This window comes from Mustela putorius, unplaced genomic scaffold (genome assembly GCF_011764305.1).
Source record: "Mustela putorius furo isolate JIRA1106 unplaced genomic scaffold, ASM1176430v1.1 tig00004036_pilon_pilon_pilon, whole genome shotgun sequence".
NCBI lineage: Eukaryota > Metazoa > Chordata > Mammalia > Carnivora > Mustelidae > Mustela > Mustela putorius.
The window spans coordinates 202995-220172 of record NW_025422172.1 but is presented as its reverse complement, the minus strand read 5'-3'; the positions used below and the strand labels follow the sequence as shown (position 1 = coordinate 220172).

At 38.5% G+C, this 17178-nt stretch overlaps 1 long non-coding RNA gene and 1 pseudogene across 1 annotated transcript; both read right to left on the bottom strand.

The window, feature by feature from the left end:
• The window catches only part of LOC123389821, a 55247-nt pseudogene that overhangs the window by 7878 nt on the left and 30191 nt on the right, over positions 1–17178 (bottom strand).
• On the bottom strand, positions 7153–13028 carry LOC123389831. Its single transcript, XR_006604469.1, has 3 exons — positions 12636–13028; positions 12169–12346; positions 7153–7258 (listed from the first exon to the last, which is right to left on the bottom strand). It is a non-coding gene; the product is annotated as an uncharacterized LOC123389831 (long non-coding RNA).

Genomic DNA, 17178 nt, shown 5'->3' with positions numbered 1-17178 from the left:
CTGAAATATCATTGTTCTTTGTGATTCACCTGAAAATGCTCCGCCCTGGGGACAGACATGGAGGCAGAGAAGTCAGAGGACAGGGTACGCCTCCAAACCAAAATCCCAAGGAACCCAAGTGGGAACCTGGGTCCTGGGCTGCCAGCTCCTGTCCGAGACCAGTCAGACTCCTTGTCCACCTGCTACCTGGCAGTCCTGCCCAAGACAGGCCTGCTCCCACACGGCAGGCTGGCCAAAAGCCACTAGGAGTGGGAGTCCTTGATCAATGGGCTGAGCATTTCTGGACTTCTTAGGGGAGCTGGACACCCAGAACACCAGGTAAGAAGAACAAAAGGAGCGCCAGCATGGCCTGGCCACCGGCAGTGGTGTGCACATGCTCGGCTCCTGCACCGCTGAGGAGACCACTTCTCCCCCAGTGGGACCGGGCCTTTCTGACATGCTGGGTTTCAAGTGACACGTCAGTGTATCAGGCTGAGTACTCAAGAGGATAAATGAGTTCCCTCTGCTGGCTGAGCCCTCACCATTAGGTAGAACGGCCATGGTTTCATAGCAACCATTCCAATCTATTCCTACAGGGCCCTGAGATACGAATTCTGTTACTGTTTCAGGCCTTTTTGGTCTTTTTCACTACCACAAGGACAATTCAGTAAGTTAGATGATACACAATGAATTCCATTCATCCTGGATTTTTCTGCTATTCTTTACGTGAAAGGACTTTTAAAATATATATATATATATATCTCACATAGCACTATACAAATGCTAGTTATTACAAATTACATCCAAATGAAGCTAGATGTCTCAGAAACTGGCATTCTTATTGTTTATTTTTATTTTAAAAAATCAGTCATTTTCCTACTTGGCTCAGAATCAGAAAGTTTCATCATAGTTCAGTTTTAGGATTCCTCTAAAGTGATCTAGAAACAAAGACAGTAATACACATTCTTCCAACTTCAATACCGAAGTATATACAACACTCATCAGGAGCTGAAACACTTTCATGAGCAGACAATGACCAACTACAGAATGTCCTGGTGGGTTACAGTCCCGAAGGTGGTGAGAAGACCTACTCTCGCACACCCGTGGTTTGGCTGAAGGAGTCTCTCATGTTCAATGAAAACTGAGTTCTGACATCCTGCCTTTTTAGACAGAGTTAACAAGATTAAGAAAGGGGATTTAGTAAAGCTTTTCAAAAGGCCCCACACTTTGACCTGTTTTTTCTGGTGAAAAATGCACACTAAGTCTAAGCATGTACACGTGTGGTAAATGACAGCTTTTCTAAAGCAAGAGCATGAACATCCAAATCTCATGGCTGGTCCACTTGAGAACCTTCTTAATAGTCATGGACAGAATGGCTTTATTCATTTTTATAAACTGATACACCAAGTCTTTTTAGCTTAGTTCTTACTATTAAATTTACCTTTAATAAGGTAAAGGGTTTATTTTTTAAGAATGTTTTAATTTTTTAAAAATTACAAAAAATCTTTTTTACAAACTCATGGCCCGGAGAACAAGACCTGAGCTGAGATCCAGAGTTGGATGCTTAACCGACTGAGCCACCTAGAGGCCCCTTAAATTTATCTTTTAAAATATAATAACCTAAGGAAAAAATTACCCTTTTCTTCTATAACTTGATATGCCATTGCCACTTTCATCTCTGACCAGGACCTTCCCCCTCACACACTGAACGAATGAATTTACTGTGTTCCATACTGAGAAATGTTGTCACTACGATTATTCCATGAAACTGCTCAAATGCTGTCAGTACCTTGGAAGCCCAAGCCACATGACCCACGACGGGGACCAGCTGGAGTCCTACTCATATTCACTGAAGGTGCCTGGCTGCTCTTCGGTAGCCTGGGCTGCCTCCTGGACAGTCTGGACCTCAAGTGCTTTCAGGACAATAGCAGGGGACGCGGCGCTGGCTTTTAGCATAGCCATGGCCTCACTGTGACTTCAATTGTTCAAATCAATGCCATTGATATTCAGCAATATATCACCTGTCCAAAGGAATAAACAAGAAAATGAGATGAGCTACCAAGTCATTATCTTCCCTATACATCCTGTTATTTGTAATTTTTTCACATCTCTGTCATTCTTACGATATCGAGGGAAAAATCCAATTCATAGAAAACATTCCAAAACAACTCAAAACTTTAAGATAATTTCATCATATATAGGAAAAAATGTGGCTTGAGGCACTGTGATGTGACTGGAAGTCCAAATCATTAGACCTCGTTTTGCTAATGTGCAGGACCTGGGCATGTTCATTTCTCTTCTTTGGGCTTCAGTGATTTCTATAGTTCTTTCCTGCTCAAAAATTATTTGATCTTTTGCTCTTAGAAATGAATTTTAAACATATCCTGTTTTAGAGTTACACAGTTTTATAGATATAGTCCTACAGAGTTTGCTCAGCGTGGATGTATCAGAATACTTAAAGAGAAGAGATCCTTGGGTCTACACAAAGAAATGAAACTTGTGATTTGAGCATCGTTTGCTTAAGGAAGAAAAAAAAGTGTTTGTTGCCCTGCCAAGTAATATAATAAAAAAAAAAGGGCAACGAGGATTATATAAAAGGTTAGGAAGGAAAAGATGAGTGTTCTATTTTTTGGAGGGTTTTTTCCAACATAAAATAATGCAATGATCTAAATAAACATTAGAAAATAACGGAAAGGGCGCCTGGGTGGCTCAGTGGGTTAAAGCCTCTGGCTGCAGCTCAGGTCATGATCCCAGGTCCTAGGATCGAGCCCGCATCGGGCTCTGCTCAGCCGGAAGCCTGCTTCCCGCCCCCCCCCCCCCCCCGCCTGCCTCTCTGCCTACTTGTAATCTCTGTCTGTCAGATAAATTAATAAATTCTTAAAAAAAAAAAAGAACAGAAACATCATCAAACTGCAGCAATTTTCCTTCCCATTAGGCATTGTTCTAACCTTAGAGAAAGGTTTTACACATATATATGGAAGGGACACTTTAGAAGATTTTTAAAAAATCATATTTAATAGAAAATTTGGGGAATATTTGTTACTTTTTTCAAACATGAGTTGCATGCAGGGAGAAGATGGGAGAGTTTCACTGTTCCCAGCCCTCCCTATCTTACCTCTTTTGATGCGGCCATCACGTGCCAGACAGCCATGAGCTGGCACACTGGTTACAAAGATGGGCAGTTCACCACTCTTGCTTCCTCTGTCCCCTGCCACTGTCATTCCCAGGGACTTAGGTGGTTCCTTCTTTACAGTAATGTGTTTTTCTTGGCATGTAACACACTGGGTAAGATCCTAACACAGGAGAAGAAAATTCATTGCAAAATAAATAATACATAGCTGAAGTAAAGTAAGGAAACTGAAGGAAAAAATACCATGGCAATGATAAAGTCACTGTTAAAATCAGTTACTGTAGAAATAATACACAGTTCCTCATGGTACAAACATGACACCGAACACTGGGGATCACAATGTCAGACTTTGGACGGCTGTATTTTCATATGACTATGTATGGAACAGAAAAAACTCAGGACTGTTGACATATGGAAGTCAAAATAGGGCCAATTCTACAAAGGTCAATAATGCACTTGAGTTTTAAGATTCTGAAGACAAGCTAATTAATTTTATTTCTCTCTCTCTCCTCTATTCTTTGAGAGAAATGGTGACAGAACAGTACAAAAGTAAAGTGCGGATTTTGTTAACTCCCAGAAAAAAGCTATAGATCTATCTTCTGTTTCTTACTCATGAGAATGCTCAGTCATGAAATGGGTGCAAACTGATCTTCACAACCTTCACGGAAATCTATAAGGATATGAAATAACTGAATTTTTGAAAATGTTATGGAAGAGAACAATTTTCCAACAAACTGTGTTCTCAGGAAAAAGCAATTTTTACCGATATTGATTGTTTCTATTTATGGGGACATCCTAGAAGAAAAGGAAAATTTAAAACACCACCCTATTTAAAATTAGAATGCTATAAAAAACAAGGTGTACCTATGCAATATTAATATTAAAATAGCAATAGTAACTAACATTGAAGATTTACTATGTGTAAAGCAAATGGCTTCACATGTATTATTTCATTACATGGTTTCATTACATTTCATTACAATGGTCCGGAGTGTAAATCCTATGGTTGGCCCCATTTTATAAACAAGGGAATAGCCTTATTAGAAAGGTCATGTAGGGGCGCCTGGGTGGCTCAGTGGGTTAAGCCGCTGCCTTCGGCTCAGGTCATGATCTCAGAGTCCTGGGATTGAGCCCTGCATCGGGCTCTCTGCTCAGCGGGGGCCTGCTTCCTCCTCTCTCTCTGCCTGCCTCTCTTCTTACTTGTGATCTCTGTTTGTCAAATAAATAAATAAAGTCTTAAAAAAAAAAAAAAGGAAAGTTCATGTAATTTGCTCCAAATTATATAGCTACGCATGATCACACTGGGATGTGAGGTGATTCAAGTTTAAAAAAAATACACATACACACACATAGTGTATATACATAAACATGTATTCATATGTAGTTGTGTATGTTCATACAGCATGATGCTATATGCATCCACACTACAAGGGTGCTATCCCATTAGGTGTAATAATGGAAGCTCCTATCTCAAAAGGTTCCATAACACATATACTGTAACAGCATAGTGTAGATAACAAGATAACTATTACCACGACTAACAATATCAACAGCAGAACTAGATGAATTCTTTTGCTAGAACTGTAACATTTCCTTTAGTGACACTGCTTCAGAGCGGACAGGTACGACGTGTCAGTCAAGCCCTGCACCGGCAGGGGTGTCTGCTCTTCTCTGCTCCTGAAACCAACACTCTGAAATTTTCTTGAGGGCACTACTTAAATAGCCTAGAGTTCCTAGAATTTTGACCTCATAGAAAACCTGTAAACGTCCACAGGTGGTATCATAGCATATGACATCTATGTTCACATCCTTCCAAACTGGGTAAGACCCACGTTATTATGAAGACAATCCAGGTAAACTCAGCTGGGAGCACATTGACTTCAACGCTTGTGTCTGTCAGGTATCGAGTCAATTAGAGGTGGTTGTTTTATTCCTCCATATGGCTGAGATGTATGCATTTTAGCCAAACTTCAGGGATTACTCTTGGTATACTTCATGGAAACTTCTAAGGGCTTAACACTGTATGAATGTTTCCAAGCAGGGGCTACGCAGGGGCTTAGTAATAGAGTAATGTGTGCTTTAATTTTTAACAATGATTATCCTCTGAACAGGTTGTTTTGATGAATTTGTATTTGTTCTCCCTAGGAGACCTTTATTTTTTTAAAGTAGGATTTGACATCACAAATGCTGTATGTTAATGGTAAATTGCTAAATTAATGCTTAAAATTACATTTCATGTGGCTGTTCTAACAATCAGGTTTACAGAGCACCTAGAGTAAGAATTCAGCATTGCTATTTAAAACACCACCACTTAAAATTAAGGAAGAGGAACTAGTAAAAAGAAAAATATTTGTGCCCAAAACAAACAAAAGGACATAAATCGTCCTCTATATGAATGCTGAAATGGTTAAGTAGTTCCTAAGACAGTCTTAAATTTGTAGCATTGTCTTTGAGCACCCATATTTCCACTTTCTGTAGAATTCATGGATTCAGTTACCAACTTTTGCCTTAATTATGATTCTTTAGGAATATGTATATATATGTAACTTGTAAAGCAAGGACCAGCGATATGAACAACTCCTATTCAAATTCCTTTTCGAAACAATAACTGCTTTTCGTAGTCATCATTGTGAAAGCAAAATTATAGGTTCCCTTCACACATTTCATTTTCTGTTCAAAAATAAGATGAAGTTTGTGCTTATAATTTTTTAAAAGTTTTAACTTAACAAAGCCCACTGACAAGTCTATACTTCAGCTCAGAAAACAAGATAAACCTGATGGGCCAAAAATACTTGTGCCTTTAAATGATGCTTTCTTGGGGCGCCTGGGTAGCTCAGTGTGTTGAGCCACTGCCTTCGGCTCGGGTCATGATCTTGGGCTCCTGGGATCGAGTCCCGCATGGGGCTCTCTGCTCAGCGGGGAGCCTGCTTCTCTCTCTCTCTCTCTCTCTGCCTGCCTCTCTGCCTACTTGTGATCTCTGTGTGTCAAATAAATAAATAAAATCTTAAAAATAAATAAATACATAAATAAATAATGCTTTCTTGGGCTCCTGTGACATTACAGGGTTATTCTCTCAAATTGTACTTACATTAAGAAGCCACTTTAAGCTAAACATGTGTTTCTCAAGTCATTCTCCTTAAGTAAAATTAAATTGCTTTGCTAAATTAAAACTTATTTACTGGTCTAATTAAAAACTATAGGAAGTAAAAACAAACAAACAAACAAAAAATCTATAGGAAGTTTCCGATGTGTGATTTTCACACAGTTGGTAAATAGCATCATTGTAAAAATTCTGGCCTACTAGAAGTTGAGTTCAAATGAAAGATCAAATGAAGTAAATAACACTGAGAACACAGTAAAGTGCCACTGTTTTTTGATTTCTACTGATTTCTGCATCCAAAGTGAGACAGCATCAGAATTTTTGGCACAGATAAATGACCTAGGAATATATTATCAAAGCACTGAAAGATGAAAGATGCAGCAAAAAGCTCAACATACGGGAATTTAAAATGATCTAGGGTAGTATTCCTATGAACTGTAACATAAAAAGAAATGCTTTCTGTGTTTTGCATGTACCTATCAGAAAGTATGATTTATGCTTCATATTCACATAGAGAATTCTGTTGTTGTAGGCAACCTGCCCAACCGCTAAGTATGGACTTGTTGGTCATTGCCTTTTTTTCAGTTACATAACCTCCTGTTACAACTGAATGAGCAAACCAAGATAAATCCCACTTTCAAGCAGGACCAAACAAAGAAGTCTTTCTAGAAGATCAAACACTTCTCATCAATCTGGCAGAGGGACCTTCTTACTCAGAAACCACCCCTACTGGCTGAGGAACAGACTGTACAGGGACTCTCAAGGTAGCCAAACACACATTCCACACCCCCAAACACCTTGTGTTCACCTTTTCCAACAGAGTAACAGCCCTCATTTAAATCTTACCAGTTTGTCACAAGGATTCCCTGAGGGCAGATGAATGAAAACATGCAAACTCGAGGCCTCACCTTGTGTGAGCTGGGTCTGTTGTGGTACAGCGGCTGTGCATGGTGCTGGCTGCTACCCTGAGCTCCTGTGTCCTGGACAGGGTTACCAGGCTGGGATTTCCCCGGCCTAGCAATTGTTAAATCCACCCTGTCGCCACTAGCCTGGAGAAAACACACATATATAATCACCAGTCATGAATGATGCTTCTCACTTAAAAAAATTATAGGGAGGGTCATTTTCAATGCACTTATCATCGCTGTATCAGAGCCTCACCTGAGTGGGGACTGAAGGACCCTGCTGGGGGTGGGGTAGACGAGGGAGTTCATTTCAGGAGCTAATACTTTAAAACTTCTGCAGGTAAAAGAGCCACACGCAGACCTCTTGGGTAAACCTTCCCTAATCCTGGAAATACCAAGGATATAACCAAAGCAAAGCCTGGGTTCTGATCTCCCCATGATTTCTTGAAGGGTAACTGTCTTTTTATACTTCCCTCCCCTGCAAAACTGGCCTTGGCACTGAGAGAAAGAGAGCAAAGAAGATATAAGGACGAACGGATTCAAAACTGGATTACAATCCTTTGTGATTTCTGAAATAAATTCCAAGATGGCTACTTTGAGAGTGGTAATCAATGAAACTACATGTAGCTCTGTTTCCACACACTACAGCTTCGAATCGAAAATAGGGATCAGCTTAAACAGTCCTGAAACGAATGATAACAAAGGTCCTGTAAAACAGGATTAGTATTTATATACATCACAAATTGTGTGCGTATATATGCCATATGTGCACTCACGCATAAATGTAATTTTAGCGGTGATGACAACCACGTTAAATTTAGAGGTCCATTATCTGTATTTATAGATCTAGATCTGAAACACAGATTCACATTTATTATACTTTTTAAAGCTATTTTATCTTTGCTTTTAACGTACAGGCCTGGTCTACTTGATGCTGATTCTTGGTCATGACTACAACTTTCCAAGTTTACTATCATTTCTATGGGAAAATTTGACAGCCTGCTTTCAAGAATCTGTGGTGGAATGTAGAACACTTCTCCCCCATGACTGCACTCAGTAATGTTAAGAAAGCACTCCAGTTTCAGTTCTCAAGTTGGAAAAGGAGTGAAAACCATAATTTTTAAAAAATGATTTTATTTATTTATTTGAGAGCAAAAGCGAGAGAGCAAGGTGGAGGGGCAAAGGAAGAGGGAGAAGCCGACTCCTCGCAGAGCAGAAAGCCCGATGTAGGATCTGAGCCGAAGGCAGATGCTGAACCACGGAGCCACCCAGGTGCCTGAGTGATAACCAATTTTAAGGCCCTATTAGAGTCACTTACTTATTCAAGTATTTCATTAAACTAGTTTCAGACAATTCTTCAAATAACTGAAAGAATAACACTTCTCATGTGGCCAGAGTCTGGGGATTTGATCTAACAGGTAAATGCCAAAGTAGAACGCTTACAATCCAGATATTTGAGATTCTGACACTTCCGAGTATTAGATCACACGGTGTGAGGGATGAGAGGCCCCTCTGTGATCTCATTTCAATATTAAGAATTGTTTGCTTTACTGCCTAACCCTCACCACTACCAAATACTCTATAACCAGTAATTTAGCTTTATGGGAAGACCCCTGCTCATGCAAACCGATTAACAAACAAATCCCTGATCTTTTTTGATTTCTTAAAAGACAAAAAATTCTGGGTGTGTGATGGAAGTGGGACATATAAGCTTTAAACGATGGGCCAACATTTGGCTTTAGGCCAACTGCCTATCTAACAGTTCAGGGTTTCAAGCACAACAAAAGAATTCTGGTAAAGTCAAGATTTTTAAAATTGCAGGATGCCTAAACGACAATACCTGCATTTCATAAAATAGTGGCATGCCCTATTGCTGGGAGTATATATTGGTACGATCTTTCTAGAGGGAAGTTTAGCAAAATGTCTTAAACTTGAAAACAAAACATTAAAGTCTGTTGACAGGGGAGTGCTTACGTAAGCTTTAGCACAACACGTCTACTATACAGCTATATCATGGTGCATCTATTTTCAGGGTAAGAAGTCCACAGCATACAGCTGATGTAAAGAAAGGGTGGCAAACTCAGAATTTGCAAGCTGAGTGCATGTCTCAGTACCTACGTAAATAGGTACCTATTTATTTGTAGGCATATACAGAAAAATGTTTGTAACGATGTTCTTCAAAACTTTAATGTCACTATCTTACGGACTTTAGGCTGACAGTGATTTTGACTTCCTTCTTCATTTTCGGTATTTTGCCTTCCTTAGTCTCCTTTTCAGACATGGAATACATGCTGTTCTCAGAATCCAAAACATTAAGATGTTTTTCACAAAGAAACAACTTGAGCAATATATTATATTTGGTATCATATATAAGTATCTGTATTCAATTTTTTTAAACCTCAAGTCTGGAACAAGAGACCAATGCCTGAATCTCCCTCCTAATGCAAGATGGCTACTGGTGTGTGTTCCCATAGTTATAATGAACCAAACATTTGTGAAAAGGAGTAACTTAACTGGGATTTAAATTTGGGTTTTCTTATACAGTACTTAAACCTTCATTATTAATTCTGTTTACTATACACATTTCTCAGTGACTATCAACCTACTTTAATTCCTGATGCTCGATTATGTTACTGCGTGGTTTCCTCTATGTCAGAGTGTTTTCTTGTGCTTACGTAAAACAAAACAAAATAAAACACCATACACATCTTTGTTTCACCCCTATCACTGAAGGAGATACCCATATCATTAAATGCTCTGGAAGGTTATAGAACTGGAAGGTCTCCTCTAAATGGTTTTCTACTTTTTCTTATTTTTAAGAAAAAATTTTAAAGTTGTTTCCTTTTTTTAAACATTTTATTTATTTATTTATTTATTTATTTATTTATTTGACAGAGAGAAAGAAAAGGAAGACAAGCAGAGAGAGTGGGAGAGGGAGAAGCAGATTCCCGGCTGAGCAGAGAGCCCCGATGTTAGACTAGATGCCAGGACGCTGGGATCATGCCTGAGCCGAGGGCAGATGCTTAATGACTGAGTCACCCAGGTGCCCCTCTACTTTACCTATTTTAATGCTCTTATTGAAAAAAATTTTTTCTCTAATAAGCCATCTTTACTTCACAGGGATACTGTAAGAACACAAGTTATGATGTGTTTGAAATGATCTGAGTGCTTTATAAAAAGGGCACTACAGAGATAATGAGTTCTTCTCAATAAAAATTGATTTTCCCCACTTGTATGGAGGTGAAGCGGAGAGTCTGTGTCAGCCAGGCCAAGTGCAATGAAGGAGGGGTTTTGGGCCCAAGTGTCGAAGTGGAAATCATAAACTACAAGAGGCAGAATACGGATGGGTGTGAAAACCAAAGCCAGGAACCCCCAGTGGAAAGGTCAATCCTTGCTGCTCTTGGAGCCTAGTTTGTCTGTCTTCCCCTCTGGACATTTCTCTTGAAGAACTAAAAATCCTAGAGGTTCTAAGTTTTGTTTTAATGAAGAAGACAGCTATGCCCAACAGGATATCATAACCAAATCCACTCTTTTATTGACTCAGCAAGTATGTCCTGGGTATCAACTCCAGGCACAGCTCTGTGAGAAGCCTGTCCCATAGTACGTAATAATGGCGGCTGCCATCCCCAAAGGAAGACACTGCATTTGAATAACTCTCTGTGACCAATTATGCATTCAGTGGTGAAGAGAAGGAATGTCTTCAGCACTTAGTGTGAGAAGGGGTCTGAATGGGTGAAAATGGCAGGGCAGGGCTTTCTGGATGAAGGTGGGGAAGCTGTAGCACAATGGGGACAGGCTGGAACGTGGAGGGAAGCAAGGAGACTGCTATGTCTGGCTTTTCTGCTACATTATACATTCTATGAGGGCAGGGCTTGCTTTTTGCTCTTAATTATACCCTCAGCTCTGACCACCATGCCTATGATGTTTCAGTAATACACCGATGGCTACAGCTGAAAGAAAAAGCAAGGGTGAAGGCTGAGGGGACAGGTTGTGTAAGAGTCCACAGAGGACCCGGACTGTTAGATTAATCAGTATGGACTTGATTCTCTGGTCCAATCTTCCCAGGGAAAGCAGAGTCACAGAAGAATTAACCTGACAATGGTCGTACCGGATTTCAGAGCAGAGTAGGAAGGCGGGGTATTGATTCTACTGGGTTAGACGTGAAGCAGTGAAGGCACAGACCAGAGAGGTGGCAGGGAAAAGGGAAGGGGTGAATACCAACAGACCGTGGGGAAGGACCCAGCAGTGAAATTGAGGAGGCAAGAATCCTTGAGCTTGGGTTCCTGGAAGATATCTTTTCTCATTCATGCCTATTTCTGCTCTCCTAAATATCCATTCTTTTAGCTTCAAGTACCACTTACACTAGTATGGGTCATATATCCAGGTCAATTTTCACATACACCTAAAATTCACACGAACAGTGGAATTCTGGCCATCTCACGCTCATCAGTATGCCCTCTAACACAATATCATCTTGCCCGAAGCTAGTTCATTTGTTGGAGTAGCTATTTCTCTTTAAAGAGAAGAGGGAGAGGGTAGCACCAAGGATTAGTGCAGAGTCAGGCTGTTTGTGGACACGAGTGCATTTGAGAGCCAAAAAGAGGTGGTCATGATTTCTGAATTCTAAAAAATCAATGCTGTAACCCATAGAGCTGTCATGAAAACTAAACTGGACTAATATAAATTGCCTAAAATACTGCCTCATAAATAATCAGAACTCAATACAAACTAGTGACTACTAGTATCATAGCAACTTAAAAGTACTCAAGCTAGGGCTCCTGGGTGTCAGTTGGTCAAGCGACTGCCTTCGGCTCAGGTCATGATCCTGAAACCCAAGACTGAGTCCTGCAACTCACTCCCCTGCTCAGCAAGGGGTCAGCTTCTCCCTTTGACCCTCCCCCCTCTCATGCTCTCTTTCTCTCTCTCTTAAATAAATAAAATCTTTTTTTAAAAAAAGCACACATGCTATACAGTTTTCTTACAGTACATCTATATCAAGTCTTATAACCTATAAGACTTAAATAAAATGAAACAACACCCTACAATAAAATTACTTTAAGTTAGTTTATCTGAGCAGTTTCTGTTTTCAACTTATCAATACTGAGGGTGTTCCTCTGTAATCCACTGGCAGCCAGTGACAGAGTTTTAATATCTTCTTGTACTTTAAGCATGGCTTTTGAATACATTCTACTAATTTCTTCTTGTACCTGTTTCTGTTCCTTCACAAATTTCCTAAAAAGATACATAAAACTGAATTCCAAAAAAATACACCTTTTTCCTAAAGGAAAAATGTATATTTACTATAGGCTGGTCAGAGTCCTAGTGTTTTTTAAAAAGGAAATATTAAAAATTCATCCACAGTTCACATGCTTTTCTCAGATTGACAATAAAAGAATTTTAATTCCCATTATTCTGCGTTGTTTATAAAAATATTAAAAATTTTACCAACAGAGATGTTCCCCTTAAAATAGATTCTAACATTCTTCAACATGATATATCTAATTACATTTGACACACTTACTGGAGGTTTTCAACATCCTGGCAGATGACAGGAGGGAGATTTTCATCCTTCAGTGCTTTACTATCCCTGAGAAAAACGCCACAGATAGATTAAAGCCATTGAGGTTCTAAAAAGCTGACAGCTGAGTTCCACTACGGAAGTGTTAAAGGGGAGGAGGTAAAACAAATATTCCCCATTTATAGCTCTTATGGTTGATTTCAAATCTCTTTATAAAAAAATGTTGTTTCCTGACCTTTACAATAGTTTTAACAATTCATCTGACGGGGAGATTTCTCTTCTAAAAGGACTGGCACCTATCAGAAGTACACATAAATGCATCTGACCAAATGTTTAAGAAAAAAATTAGAAAATACAAGAGATTAAATATTGAACTAAGTTTCCCTGGCTCAAAAAACTATGACTGACCTTTTATTTCGTTCAAAAATATTAAAGCATTCATTAAAGAAAGTCTACAAACTTCTCATAATGAGATTCTCATTATATTTTACTTCATTTTTAGAATTTCAATTTATTCTTCAACAAAATAAAACCTAGGGATAGACTAAGGGAATCATAAATATTTAATGAGAATAGAAAGAGGTGAAATGTGGCAGGCTGTAATGGAATTAGGAGTTAAAATTCAGTCACAGATCTGCTACTACTTCCTTGATAGAACCTGAAGCAAACCTCAGTCTCCTACAGCTTTCTCATTTATGAAATAGGGCTAAAGTATACAGAAGATATTTTGGAGGCATGAACTTGATCATTTATTTACAAAAGTTTTATCTAATGTAATACAAATTAGGCGAGAAATGTAAGTGCTAGTAAAAATAGTGATCTTCAAACCTATCTGATGTATATTATAGATAGAGGCTTTTCTCCCTCTTCATCATCATCAGAAAAATAAATGGGACTGGTATAGTAGTTTATATAGAAAAGGTATATATACCTAAAACTGAGCATAAAGTATCCAGAAAAAATTGGTTATAAACTTTCCTAATGATTAAAAATTAAAGATCTGACCTTCCAAAATCTTTCCAGAGCATATGTTTATTATTTTACTTTAGACAAACACTGATTCAAAGAATTTTTCTTCTACATGTCTATATAGTTTCTTTTAGTTCCGATGAGACCACCTGCCTATAAATTAACAAATAAAATTCTTCAAATAAAATACTTTAAAAGTTAAATTGTAAACTTACTCTGGTCTTGTTCCTGTTTTATCACCTAGAAAATTCAAGAAGCTTTATGTAAAAACAGGTCATTTAACAATGTATTCCAAATTCAAGTTTAAATTTAACACAAACTTAGGTATAAACAGAAACTTCTAAGCATTTTTAGGACAGCCTCGTAGACATCATGTGAGGTCACTTGTCACAAATTCCAACAACATACTATGGGGACATGTTTGTATACACATAAACAGATAGTTACGTAGCTGATTTGTATCTCTTTCTTTCAAGGGCAAGATTCTTCCTCTTTCAACTATCTTCTATGAAAAATATTCTTGCTTGGCACAGTTGACCTCCTGCAAGTTCTACTGGATGCTTTCTTAGGTTCTATCAGTTTAGAATACTAAAATATGTCAGACTACCTGGATGTCTCTAAATATTTTACAAGAGCAGCAATTTTTTAAGATGATGTTTTTAATGTGTGCAGATAGATCAACAGCTTTCTCATGAACACTTATTTAGTGGTTATCATTATTAGTGTATGTCTAAAAGTAGAAAAGTAAAAATGCTCCGTCAGCAAAATGCAGTGACTCACTTTCTGCTTTCCCAGAATTTACTTCACACTGCAAAATAAGACCTGCTTAATGAAGGAAATACAGGAACACACAAAACTTCATCCCATCAGAGAACCTTAATGGTTCCTCTTTCAACCCGTTTTGGCACTTACACACACATTTTTAAACGTGATCGGGATGACCATAAGTTATGTGCACATATTTTCTCAGGATGTTGAAATTAAGTCTTTTTCATGTCACTTAACATGGTTTTAAATGACCACAGAATACTGATGACATAGCTGTATCAGAACCTTTATGCCCAACCCTCTTCTTAACATATACGCCTTTACTATATAAACAATGCTGCTACAGTGAATGCCTTTATCTCCAAATACTTGTGCATGACTTTATTTGTATTCCACAAAAAGAGGAATTTATAGGTCAAAGATTACATCAAGGAAAACCTACGTATTATCAACTGATCCTTTAAAACAACTGTTCCAATTTATCGTCCCACCTACTACGAATAAGTAATTTTTCTGTCACACCATCTACAACAATGGACATTTTTCTGAAACAATCACTGCCAGTACATAGGTGAGAAATGCCACTTCATTATCATCTAAATTCATATTTCTGACAGTACTAAGTAAAACATTTCAAATATTAATTAGACAAGTCTATTTCTCCTTGAGTGAATGGTCTATTCAGGCTATTTGAGGTATATCTGAGGTATGTTTCTCACTGACTTCTCAGAGCTATTTCAACATGAAGCATATTAATTATCTCATACATATACTTTATGTGTCTATTTCTAAAATGAGACCTTCATTTCAAGATACATCTCAATTTCGGATGTTAAAATGTGAAGAAAAAAAAGCATCGAAACAGCAAGTATTTTACTTCCAACCTGTCCTTTACCTTTTGCCTTTGTCCATAGGGTTTCTTTTGTTTACCTTTTTAATCTAACTACAATTTAATTTTCCTTACTTTGTATGTTGATATTTGTCTTTCATAGTTTAACATTTCTGAAATTGATATCCATGTTCTACCGATGCAAGCCTTTGACTGGACGTAAGATAAAGGAGGGATTTAATTTTTTTCCCAGACTTCAACTTTTTTATTCATTAGCATCCTATTTTGCTCTCTCTTTGATATTCCATTTTTATTATATTTACAGAAGTCTGTATACACACAAACCTGCGTATATAACACTTAGGCCTGTTTTTGGCCGACCGTGGGCCCTGACTAGTCCATCTAGCTTGGCATCTGTAATACCTGTGGACTGCTGTCAAAGCTCACTCTCAGCACTCCACCTCTGTTCCTGCCCTCCTGCACATTATATTCCACATGGCTGCCAGAATGCTCTTCTTCAAACATGTATCTCATGTCCTATTATTCACATCAAACCCCTAGTGGGTCTCAACTGTCCTCCGTGTAATTACAAAACTCTTTAAGAGGACATACATGGCCCTTCCCTTTATGACATCTGGAATCTGATCTTCCCATTTTGCAGCTCGCCGGTTTTCCAGCAGTTCGTCGAAAGAGTAAAGATCATCCTTGTCTCTAGATCTTACTCCATGCTGCCCCCACTTATAGACCACTGCTTCCTACCCCTCTTCATCTATCAAACCCAATACAGCAGGTCCAGGCTAACTGATGCAGCTGCTAGGGAAACAGAGAAATCCTTTAGATTAATAAAGAACCCCTGGACACGTATAGCAGGTTAAAAGGAACTGGATGTGCTATATCAGGTCATGTGCACTTATTCTACATACTCCTTTGGTTCAACTCTGAGGCACAACACAAGAGGAAGACAATGGGGGAAGGTGGAGTGGCGCGGGGGGGGGGGGGGGCGAAGGGAGATTAACTCCTTATATTTCTCTTACTCCTTTGCGTCATTCAAGTCTTTCATGTGGAGTCTAAAAGCAATTACAATAAAGAGAAAACCAGTTTCCTAATTAAAATCAAAGTAGTTCAAGGGTACCAGACTGCTTCAGCTGATAAATAAAAAAAGCTACTAAAACATCTAAGATAATTTCTTCTAATTTTGATGCGGCTACAAAGAAAACTAAGTAAAAACAAGAGACAGACCCCTATGTTTAAAATCAATTTTCGGAGCGCCTGAGTGGCTCAGTTCTTAAGCATCAGTCTTCAGCTCAGGTCATGATCCAGGGTCCTGGGATCAAGCCCTGCATCAGACTCCTGGCTCAGCAGGAAGCCTGCTTCTCCCTCTCCCACTCTCCACTTGTATTCCCTCTCTAGCTGTCTCTTCTTCTCTGTCAAATAAAATTTTAAAAAAATAATATAAAATAAAAATCAATTTTCATTCAAAGTTATCCTAAATTTCCTAAGTTTAAAAGGATTTTAGGATAGCCAGCTTTTAAAACAGTACTTCACCCTAGAATCGTCTACATAATAAAAAAAACATCCAAATAAAAAATTCCTACACAGATATATGGACTCCTTCATCTGTTACTCATTCTAAGTTCTTCAGAGGATTCAATGCAATACGTGAAACATGCTTTCATCAGAGGCAGAAGAGGCAATGCAAGACAAAACAAAAAATCATGCACAGGGAATCAACAAAACTAAAACATCTTTCAAAATGAATCTGGATTGGTAATTTTTTAACAAGAATATTACAAGAATATTCAGCATTGCAAGAGCATAGTGAGAAGGGCATTTTCATACTGGCTGGTGGGTAATCAATTGGTAAACTCTTTCTAGAAAGTAATTTTACAATATTTACCAGAGTCTCCAAAACTCTCCCTCTCTTTAAGCCAGTGATTCAGTTTCTAGGGGCCTGTGGAGAGGGGTGTGTTGGGGTCACTG